This window comes from Rattus rattus, chromosome 8 (assembly GCF_011064425.1).
Source record: "Rattus rattus isolate New Zealand chromosome 8, Rrattus_CSIRO_v1, whole genome shotgun sequence".
In the NCBI taxonomy this organism is placed as follows: Eukaryota; Metazoa; Chordata; class Mammalia; order Rodentia; family Muridae; genus Rattus; species Rattus rattus.
The window spans coordinates 11,953,068-11,965,512 of NC_046161.1; the positions used below are offsets into that span (position 1 = coordinate 11,953,068).

Consider the following 12,445-nt stretch of genomic DNA (forward strand, 5'->3'; position numbering starts at 1 on the left):
GTGCAGTGTGCACCCATAGACCAGGAACATGGCAGACATAAAAGTCTTCCAAGGTTCTCACCATACTGCTTGCTGTCAGTCGTCAAAGCAGGATTCATAATAGGTAAAATTTTGAAGGGAAGAATTTTGAATCCTTTTCATTCCAGTTACAATAGTTACTATTATTCATAGCTCATAATATTGATTAAATCGTTAAATATTAACAATAACTCATTCATTATCATCATATTTATGGCAATCTGAGCCATAAAGGAGTTAAGAAATGGTCCATTGCCATTTGTCTGTGGAACCCACCCTTTGCAGGTCCACCATAGGTGGATTTCTCAGGGTGAAATTCTTGTTCAACAGGCTAAAGATATGCAGACTCAAAATAAACTAAAATAATGAATTTTGATGTCAACTTGACACAAGCAAGAGTCATCTGAGAGGAGGGAACGTCCAAGTGAGGAAATGCCTCCATAAGGTCCAGCCATAAAGCATTTTCTTAATTAGTGATCAATGTGGGAGGTCCCGGTCCATTGAGGGTTGAACCATCCCTGTGCACTATTGGTCCTGGGATCTACAAGAAAGCAGACGGAGCAGGCTGTGATGACCACGCCAGTAAGCAGCATCTCTCCAAGGCTTCTTCATCAGCTCCTGCCCCACAAGGTTCCTGCTTTGTTTGAGTTCCTGCGTTTGGTGATGAACCTTTGAGTTGATTTTGATCATGGCGTTTCAACACAATAGCAACACTAACTGAGACGGAACGCTATGGATAAAATTTAAATCAGCACATTTTTAGCGTAAGAACTGGTAGAGAGCTCTAAGCCTTTCCTGAAGCCCACACCAAAGAGGCTGCTAGCACATACAGAATTTTACTGTGAAAATGAGAGAAGTAGTGATTCCAAGTGATACAGATGGAGCCTTGTCAATAAAATGTGTTACATGCAGATACCTTGCACTGCTTTTTCCTAGGCCAGCACATGTAAGGGTATCAGCCTTTTCTCCTCTTCAACACATCTTAGTGCTAGGCCTTGGGCAGCATCAGCATCCTTGCTCTCAACACGGTTTCTAAAGCAACAGACTGTAATGGTCCTTTCAATTATATAAAGAGAACCCATTTCGAAAAGCAACAGGTTACCTGCCAGGGCTGGTCTGTTCAATTGTCTATAGGTCAATTGAAGGCACTCTGGGGTTTCTTGTTGTTTCTTTGCTTTTGTTTTTGTTTGTTTGTATGTTTACTCTTTTTAACTTTACAACTATATTCTATATTCCACTAGTGCCAGATACTATTTCTGAATCCTAGCAACAAAATTTCTCTAAGAAAGAACCTGGCTCAAGCTTCTACCTCAATCTAATGGCAACAAGGAAAAAAAGGACTGGATTTAGCATTCAAACAGCAGAGATGCTGCTACAAGCTGCAGCTCCCAGGGAGGGATCCTCCTTCCAGGCAACCCTTCCCGCTGCATCTACAATGCTGTTTTCAGTGTCATTGTCACTCCAGACATTCCTGAGTAGAGGTCTTATTAGAGTCATCCATGTTACCTGGATCTATTTCTCACATCTGCTCCTGCCAGTGTTGTGCAGTAATGGATGCCAGTGTGGATGGATGGTAAGATAATGCAACCATGACTTAGCGAACTAGGACCATGCCAGTGGGGAAAGATGATGAGGCAATGCTGCCATTGCTTAGTACTGTCTGTCCATGCTGGTGTGAGAAGACTGAGAAGTTAATGCCATTGATTAGTGATGTCTACTCAGCATCAGGAACTGGAGAAGCAATGTAGGGTTAGGGTTTAGCACCAAGCTTGATCCATGTTCCAACTCTCACTTACAATTGACAATTGAGGCCAAGGCAAATGAAATAAAACTGCCTCTTGTAATCAGAGCAACTACACGGCAGAGGCTTGACTGAAATTGAGAAAACCCATTGCTCCTCTCAGCGCATTGCCAAGGCATCAGATTGTTATGTGATGAAAAAGCAGAACCATTCTGGATAGATAGGGAGGCTTCTGGGAGTCTGCGTCTTTTGTCTCTTCGCTGTCCACTTGTCAGACCTAAGTCAACTGATGACATACACAGGAGCCAATGTAGATGTAAGTCTCAATCTTCTGGTGAACTTAATGGACCTTGAGGAAAGTGTTACATTCAGTCCTAGTTTGCAAACACAAACTGTCTAGAACCTTAATCATGCACTGTAAATGCCAGTTAGCTGAAAGGAACTGCGTGTGCAGATTTGTTTAATATGTAACATTTATTGAGAGTATGCTATGTGCCAAGTGTTGCTTCTAGTACTTTACATATGTTAAATTACTTAATCTTAATAGCAAACCAATGCGCTATTATGATATTTCACAGTTTCTCAGAGGAAACTGAAGTCTAGAAAGGTTAAGTAGTCTTCCCAATAGCAACCAGCCAAGTTCTGTGGTGGATGGTTTTACATGTTAACCCGCCATAACCTAGAATCACCTGGAGAATGGTTCTAAACTGAGGAATTATCTAGATTAAATTGGCCTGTGAGGAATTTCTTTGCTTGACAATTGATGTAGGAAGAAGCAGACCATTATGGGTGGCACTATTCCCTAGACTAGCCCCAGAGCTGTAGAAGAGTGAAGAAAGCTAGAAAGCATGCAAACAAGCACACGAATGCATTTATTTCCTTCTAGTTTTGACTGAGAATATGATGTTACAAGTGCTTTTGTCCCCACCTTGACTCCTCTGAAACCATAGACTATAACTTAGAATTACCAGCTATGTAAACCCCCTTCTCCCCATGTTGCTTTTTGGTTGTGATATTTTATAACAGCAGCAGAATGAAGCTATCACATGAGGTATAGCTGTAAGAATATTTGACCTATGTGTCTGCTCTCCTGAACACATTTTTGTGACTATTTTGTTTCTAGGTTTATCATGAAGCTTAAATGACTATGCAGTAAAAAAGAAAGAAATGTCATTTTTCTACGAGTTAATAAGATAAAAGGACTACCACAGGCTGGTTTTATTATTGGCATTCCCCATAATTTCTTAAATTAATGTTCCTCAATGTGAATAAAATTTATAGATTTTTTTGAAACATGAACAGTGCTTTTAAAACTTTCAAGAAGAACAAAGTCACTCAAGGACAACAAACAAAAAAAAACCAAAAAAAAAAAAAAAAAAGGCGGTATCAAGGCAAAAGTGGACTTGTTCTCTAGTCTATGAGGAAACCTCAACTCTTTTTTACAGTAACTGCCCTTGTGCTACATTCAGGACTCATTTGTATGGTGTTTCCAGATAATCTGAGCCTGACAAATGACAAGTGAATTAAAATGGATGAGATATTGATTTACAAAGTACCAAAAACCAATCAACAATGACTTTTGTTCAATCTCATGACTCAGGCAAAAACAGGCCTAAGACACAGGATCCTGTCATCAAGAGATGAGTGTCCAGAAGTCCCAATGAGCTTACACTTAGTCACACCACACATACCAATTCAAACTACTAACACAAGTATCTAGGTTAAAAACTAGGACAGGGGTGCTGTAGTTTGTAACTTTTGATCCAGAAAAAAGGACTACATTGGGTTGCTTCAGATTACATCTTGTATAATGTTAATAGGACTGAATACTGAGTGACTTTGGGCCAACCACCAGATCTCTCCCCAGTATTCTGGTAAATGATGCATGAGGAAATACTGGACATGTTATCATGGCACCAGAAGGTGCCAGGGCCAGGAAGCATTTGGGACACTCTCATGGTAGCATCTAGTATCCAACGCTTCAGGGAGGCAGGCAGTGGTTTCAATTAAAATTCAAGGTTTCAAACCTTCAGAACAGAAAGACAGTAATAAACCAACACCGAGTAAATTACTGCTCTGGAAATCACAGCAAGATACAAGAAATAAAAGAGAAATTTATGACCTCAACTAATCTCCTTTTTCACTCATAAATACATCTCTATCATCTGCTTTATTTACGTGACTCCATCTCCCTCCCGAATAATCTTCAGCAATTTCTCATAGCTTTCCTGAGCCGCTGAGGCTGGAGGAGCAGGGGCCAGCTCGGACCAGGCTCAGACATGGCCTGCATACTTCAGTTCAGGGAAGCTCTGCCTCTCAGTTAGCAGCCAGTGATGCAGCACCCTCCCTGTAAGCTTTCATCACCTAGCTGCTAACTGCCCAGCCCTCTCTTCCTTTTATCAAAGTCTCCCCATTGTATGAGGTAATTATAACTGACCAGCTCTTCAAAAATCCTTTCCCAAGTAATCCTATTCACTGAGAGATCCAAAGCTACTTCTTGTAGGTGACACAAAACACTTGTCATGGTGTAACTGGCAGCCTAATCTATTTGGGGAGTCAAAGGTCTCACTGCTGTTGATGGTTGTACAGCTTTCCACTCAACCTAAATCTTTCTAATCCAATGATGCATTTGAAAACAGTGCCAGGACACAAGTTCAGCACCTAAGAACCTACCCAGAAGTTCCCTGGGGCTTCTACCCATGTACTATATGCTCTGGCAGACACCAAATGTCCTGAGAGTCCGAGCTGCAGAGCCACAGACAAGGCTGGAAGGGTTATACACCCCTGCTTCATCTCACTCTACTGCAGAATGTGTGTTTATCCATCAGAGGGCCAGCCTTAAAGAGGAACAGGATTTGAAGCTATAAAGATTTTAAGCCTAAAACTCTCGAATAATCTCTTCATGCTGCTTTCCGCAGAGAGCTGCTCAAAATAGACTCAGGTGAGAGTTCGGTTGCTGGATAAGTCCTCTTCAGATACTAAGAAGCTGATAACTTTATACACAATCATTAAGTTTTAACTTTTGTGATTGTGTGGCATCGAGTCAGTACCAAGTGTTTCCAGGACCTTTAAATTGTGAAGAATCTAGAATTTAAAAGGGACAAGAGGAAGCTTTGGGTTCCTTCCTTTTGTATTTTAAGTTTCATTTTGAGTAAAATGTAATGACATCATTGTCCCTTTCCTTTCCTCCATTTGACTGCTCCCATGTATTATTAGCAATAATATGCACATACATAGCCTACATACATTCGTTTTGTTGTTGTTCTTAAATTACACTGCCTTGTCCTCGGTTTAGTATGGATACTTTGCGAACAGCCATAGGGAACAAAGTCTGGGGAAGTGCTCCACCATGCTTCAGTGGTTTCAGTAAGGGAATTTCTACCTATAAGTGATAACTGATAGTAGAGGGTGGAATAGAGGCCACGAAGCTGATAAATACTTTAAAGTGTGTTTTAAAGTGTGTAAGAAAGCTCCACAAAACATCACCATTAGAGTTAACATGCTAAAAGTACTTATGTTGAGAAATACTAAATAGTCATTAACAACGTGCATTCTGATAGAGCGGGACCATACAAGGTATAGCCAGTGCCCATGGCAGGTGTGGGAACAGGTTGTCCCATGGGCATGGTCATTCTGATGATCATTCAGTATCCCAGAGGCTCCACAATTGATCCCAGTTCAGCTTTCCCTGGACATCGGGACACTGCAGAGACTTTCCTGTTGTCTTTGTTCACATAGAACACAATGACATAGATGAAGAGGTCATCACTGAATTTAAATAACCCCGGCGATAAATCTGCATGAGCTCCATTTGTTCTCCTGAACTTGTTAGATTAAATGAAAACAATTTAATGTTCTATAGGACAAGGCCTCCTTTCATGGCTGAACGAAGGTGCAGGGGTGATTTGCAGTTCTATCCATACTCATTTGCCACATTATCTGCTTTGTGCTGCCTGGGCCTTATGAATATCAAAGCATCATTCAGGGCATCTCCACTGGCTTGGGAGAACTTCCAATGCCACTGTGAAGGGAGCACAAGAATTAATGAGAAATAGTACCTTTGTTTGCACCGTCCCCCAGCTTGCCTTTTACTGTCCTCTTGAAATCTCTGTAATTCTACAGGCATTTTCCTTCTGAGTTCCTAGAAGAGATGGCGGTGTTCTAAGTAGATTACTCCTAAGTGGAGCTGTGCAGAAGCACAGGGTGTTCTAAGCAGATTACCCCTAAACGGAACTGTGCATAAGCTCAGGGTTTAACTTACTTTGGAGGGCAAATTATTTTTTAATGCTCCTATCTTGTGAGGTAGTATTTCTTTGACAATTATGTATTCAAGCGGTCTACTAACACTGGATAGTGATTGCTTGTTTATCAATGTAGGTCTAAGCTCCCTCTGACTGATTCTGCTTTGCTCTGTGTTTTGCAAATAAGAAAAAGAAAGGGTATGGATTTGAAAGAGTGGGGAGGTGGGAAGTATCTAGGATGAGTTGCTGGAGGGGAAACCATGATCACAATATATTGTATAAAAAATATCTATTTTTAACAAAAAATAAAATTATAAATAAGACATTATGCACAAATGTTATCTAATGCCCAGTTTTTGTATGGGACTCTGTGATGTCTACTCATGCTGACACCTAAAGGGACATGAATTTCATTTTCAATCAGAACAAGGGTATGGGGATTAATGAGGAATGGGTGGAGAAAGAGCTTGGAATTCACAGTTGATTCTCAAAACCACCACACTGTAAAGGGAGAAAGTTGGGGGTAATTTACAAAGCTGGCTGCCTCTTCTGCAGGGGATTCTCTGCCCCAGCTAGCCCCTTAGGTCAACAAAATCTATAGGATGCACATCAAGCTCCTCAGGGGCGCTTCAGCCTCTGCTGGGAATTTGTCAGAAGCACAAATTACCAGGCTGCTCCACAGGACTCCATAGCTAATAAGCTCACCTGGCGATTACCAGGCTGACGCATGGCTTGGGTTTCTCAGTTAACTCTCTTATTAATGTCCAGTGTTACCTGTTATCTCTTACACTACATACCCAAAGGCAAGATGCTATTATTTAGAGCTGATTAAAGGAACTCGGGCCATCCAATATTTTGATAAGCCATGTCTACATCCCGGAGAACCAACAACAGCCAGGTAGAACTTGAAGCATTCTCATAGAAGATACAATTTTGAAGATTACTGTTTCTCAAATGACTTGCGTGTGTGTGAGTGTGTGTGTGTGTGTGTGTGTGTGTGTGTGTGTGTGTGTGTGTTTAGCTAGTCCTCTTGCAGATAAAGTATACTTTGCTCAGATTTATCCCAAGATGTTAAGCCTAAATTACCATTCAGTGTAGGTGAGTTATTAGGCCAGTGAACAGACCCAGGCTCAGAGATCAGAAATGACAGCAGCTATGGAAAGGCCATTCCAAGCCCCGAGAAAGAAACATGGGAAGATCTGGGCTAAGGAAGGACCTTTGTCATAGACACACACTATCAACACAGTGGATGCTACCCCTGATTCTGGGTATAGCAGAGGGAAGAAAGGACAAAACCCTTTCTCTTCCATGGTTTTCCCTCTAAGCAATCTCATATGAGACAGGTTTCTAAAAAAAGATTTAACAGGAAATGTCAAGACTCTCTGAACATTAAATATCATTGAAGTCCCCAAACCAAATCAACCAACCAACCAAATAAAACAAAAAAACTGGGGCATATATCTGGAGATTATGATCCCCACAACATTTGTGAGTCTTTTACAATCCCTTCTATAATAGTAGCATGCCTCTTTGAGAGGCTGGCATATCTCTGGGATAGCTTTGGAGGTCAACTGAACTAATTATATGCACTGAGTGGTGGTCATGACTCTGCCTCTGCAGACCGGTCAATTCCTCTGGACATCTAGGGGTGCCAGACTCTGCACACCACCTACTTGGCCTAGCTGATAGCCTACAGAGTTCAGTAGTTCATATTTTATGCAAGTTTTCTTACACAGTTGTCTGTATGAGGTTTGATGATCTATCTTCTCAGGAGACTAAATTTCCTTCATTCAAAAACCATCCTCTCTTGTGTTCCTATTCACCAGTATGAGGTCGAAGTCAACAGTAGTATGAAAAATGCAGTTCATGAGACCGAATGGAAAGCCCCAGTGCTACACGACTGATGCTGATGCAAAGTCCCTTCAAGAGATCTTCCTTGTGAGACAGTGTCACCCAGATGCAGTCAGTTTGTAGCTGACAGGATGCTTTGTCTAGTGAGGGACACAGACTGATAGCAACAATAATGTATAATGTATATTAAGAGCTCTACCTAATGTCAGCTGCTGGGCCTGTGCTTGCTAAGTAGAGTGAACATGACAGACAGAAATAAATCAAACGTTCTGAGTCCTGAAGAAAGTTTTCTCCACTCCTTCCTAGTTTTGTCAAGAGGAGAAGCGAGAGGCCAGCTTTCATTTCTCTAGAAGTATGCACAGTTTCTCTTCTCCTGGGTCTGAACATTGCATGACCTCTTGTTCATCAAACTAGTACAGTACCAACGAGTAGGTGCGCATGAGTGACAGCTCCTGATCTGTCTAGGACTCATACAGGGTATAGGCCAAAAAGGATCTTCCAGCTTGACAGCTTTCATTTCTCTGCCTAACCTGCAAAAAGTACTTGAAGAAAGTCCACGACCCACTTATTCTATGTGACTCCAGTCTGATAGAGCACAACTCAAAGAGCCTCTTGACTCAGCAGAGGAACCCTCTCTATTGGAAGGCAGTAGTACCCATCGTGTGCTACAGGCTGTGGACTAGAACATTAGCACGATTCACATTTGTATTAACAATTTTAATCTTTAGTTATTGTGTACCACATTTCAGGAACAAAGCAAAAGTATAAATTTCATGTCTACCACAGAAAGACCAAAGGGTTAATTTACTAGAATCTACATTATTTTTGGATTAAAAAAATATCTAAAGCACAAATCTTTGCTAAATGTACCAGTTAGTTTTAGCGCTGGCTTTATTGTTGAAAAGCATCACATCAGTGTTTTTTGCCACTATTCCACACCACTGGCTGTCTTAGAATAAAGGAAATGTCAAAGATTAAAGCTACTATCAAGGAACCAAGCAGGTTCTCTGGACAACAAGAGCAATACCCCGAACCGAAGCTCACAGGCTCCAGTCAGCCTTATCCCCTGTACTACAGAAATGAAAGTAAAGGTATGACTTGAACAATTAGTTCAGTCAGCAAAATGCTTAGTCTATTATCCTGAGAGGACATGGGTTCAATCTCTAGCTTGCACATAAAAAGCAGAACTAATAGCATAGGCTTATAATACCAGCCTGGTGTGGTGGAGAGAGACGTAAGCCAGGGCTCACTAGCAAGCCAGACTATTCTATTTGGCAAGCTTCCTGCTGTTGAAAGACCCTCTCCAAAGTCCATCTGAACCAAAGGTGAACAGTATCTGAAGTCTTTGGCCTCTGGCCTCCAATTGTCCATGTACAAATATAACCCACCATCCACACAACACATGTACTCATAGACCCCACCCACACACAAAGATATAGTCATAATAAAATACATTTCTTAAAGAGTTAAGCAGTTTACTAGCATCCTAACATGCACTGTGATTTTCATTGTCCATGAGTAATAACTGTGCTCTAAACAAAGTTGTGTTCACTTTCCAGATAAGAAACCTAGGCTTAAAGACATTAATGCATATTCATGCTATTAGGATAAAGCAGACAGGACACCATCATTTGTTCTGTAATTTGGCTGTGCTAGGCTAATGTGGTAAGTCCTCATGACAACTCCTAAATTCCCTACATCAATCATTACTCACTGCTCGAGCTTCATTTCTGTTGCTGTGATAAAACACCATTAGAAAAAGGAACTTAGAAAAGAGTGTGTTTATTTTAGTTCACAGTTTCAGGTCACTGTGGGAGGAGCTTACGACCTTTTTTCACATTGCATCTACAGTCAAGAATAGGGGGAAATGAATGTATACCTGCCCTTTTGCTTGCTTTTGCTCAGCTTTGGTTTTCCCACTCTTATACAGTTCAGGATCTCTTGCTAAGGAATGGTGCCACCCATAGTGGGCTAGGTATTTCCACATCAATTTATATAATTAAGACAGTCTCCCACAAACATGGCTACGGGCCAACTTGCAGGTAGCAATACATTTTCTAGACGCTTTTTCTCCCAGTAATTTCTTCACCTGTATGGAGTTGGCAAAGCTAAGCATCACACTCATGAAAACTGAGTTTCAAAGGGAATCAGTAACTTCCTAAGGACACAAAGCTGGGAACACCGGGACTGACTGTCTTATTGGGTATTCTCTGTGGTTGTCCATGGAGTTTCACAATTATGAAGCCTGTGGCAAACATTTTAAACCCAGAATCCTAAGCATAAACTGATCCATTTCTGACCATCGCTCTTGCCAACTCCATATTCACTAAAGCTCCTGTACCTCAGTTTCATATTCACGCTGTCACGTGATCACAGTGCCAACTGTTCTCTTACTTTCTTACTACTTCTAGTCCCTAGTAAGCTCAAAATGTATGTTAAGTTTATGGTCTTGTTTATTGGACTTTTTGACAAAATATAATAGCTGCAATGACCTTAACAACCAAATAAACAGGATGCATTGTTTTTGTATATTGTGTCTGAAAACTGAGACATGCTGCTCATTTATTTGAGACAATTAGACAACTTTGATGAAAATGTCAGGCTGGGCACATTTAAAAAAAAGTCTCTGGCAAAGACAGAGAAATTATGAATATAATTAAGGCTTTTCTTATGCAATGTAAGCCACATTATGATAATGTAGGGCTTTCTGAAAATTCATGTGCATAAAAGACAGTAAGCACAATGCATGCAAGGTCTAGTGTAAGCTCCTCACATCAGGAACATGTTCTTAAACATGGCAGTTATTCTTTTTGCAAGAATGTGTATGTGTGTGTGTTTGCATACACAGGTATGTATATATATATATTTATATATATACATATGTGTGTGTGTGTGTGTGTGTGTGTGTGTGTGTGTGTGTACACAAGTACACACACATGTGGTGATGTACATTTGGAGACCAGAGGAGAACCTTGAATGTCATCTTTCAGTAACGCAGTCTTGTATTTCTAAAGTCTCTCACTGGCCTGGAGCCCATTTGTCTAGGATGGATGGCCAGGGTAGCCTAAAGTTGTGCCCTTAAGAGTTATTTACCATTTTCAACCCTAAGCCAGCAGCAGCTGAACTGGTCCCTTTATAGAGTCCTTTCACTCAAAAACAAGGCATAAGATGCTCCTCTGATAACTAGAATGGCAGCGACATCACAAAGGAATAGCAGAATGTGTGCATGTTAGGCATCAAATATCACACACTCAATTCATTTATGGTCATTCCAATTGTTTTTCTCCCTCCTCATCCCCTCTCCTTTCTCTCTGTTAAATATAATAAGTATTTCAATACCTCCTTTCTCTCCACATTTTATAATACTATGTTAGAGCACAGAATTAGACCAGAGGGTCTCGGCACCCTACAAGGGCTTGATTATAAGGTATGTGGGGACTTCCTATGCTTAGTGTGCCTCAGATGCCGGGCCAGGCTCTTTTTCTGAGTCCTCTCCTTGTAGCATGAGTTTGCCTCTGATCAGACACTGCCAGCTGATCACCACCTTTCATTTATAATGAAACAGAAGTCAAGTGCTGATTGGATACTTTTAAGAGCCCTGAAGTATGCTTAAAAATTCACTGGCTGACTCAGAACTAGGCTTATAGAAAACCCCTTCAAGTTTTGCTATGTGCCTTTTACTATGTGCGTATTGTCCATTGCACAGCTCTCCTTTGACCAGTAAAGGTGAATAATTACCAATTCCATCGCTGTTCCTGAGAAAAGGCTGAGCCTGAGCATCAACCAAGCACAATGCTGACCAACATCAACGCAGAGCACCATGAATTGCATTCTTCTACATTTCAATTAATTAATTAATCCATCACATTCTTCCTGAGGACTTAAAGTCTCTGTTCAGGTCTAAAGGTTACACATCACAGGAAAGTCGTACCATGCCAAGGTCAATGCCACAAAGTCCACAAAACCATGGTCCAGTGCAACTTCTGGTCAGCCCCCAATCAGCCAAACTCCACATTTTCCTGAACAATGCAGTTCTGATGTGTACTGAACAAGTTAAATTCTTACTATAACAGCTGGAAACCTCTTAAGCAAAAGGTCAGAAAATTAAATTTTGTCTATTTTTTTTTCAGTAAACATCCAGACACAGACATAGGGCGTTCTTTGGAACACTGACACCTCACTGATGGATAATATAGGGATATAAATCTGTGAACTAATCTTAGCTTATCCAGTGCTAGCTCTAGAAAATCTTACAGTTAAGCCTTTAAGAGGTTCATTTATAGCAAGCTGGGAGTGAGGTTAAGCAGGAAAGAAGTAGAGACCTTACAATGCCAGCTTACATAAAGTACCTAGCACAGGCTAGCCATCCTGCTCCCAAGAAAGAGAGGAGGCAGCTGACCATGGCAGTGGTCCAAGACCATATTTTACAAAGAATCGGGAAACCTGAGACCTTCTGTGATGCCTCTGATTCTTACTAGGTCAATTCACCTCACTGATAGGTAAGATTAAAACACTCCAAGTAGACAGGAAAAACATCCATCTTGTCAAAAACTATGCCCAGAAAAGAAGGTTCTGTTTTTCTAGACAATATAAA

The 12,445-nt window shown here is 40.9% G+C and overlaps 1 protein-coding gene across 4 annotated transcripts in view; it reads right to left on the minus strand.

The window, feature by feature from the left end:
• The window catches only part of Fat3 (FAT atypical cadherin 3), a 456,579-nt gene that overhangs the window by 312,751 nt on the left and 131,383 nt on the right, over positions 1–12,445 (minus strand). The gene's annotated exons all lie outside the window — the stretch shown is intronic.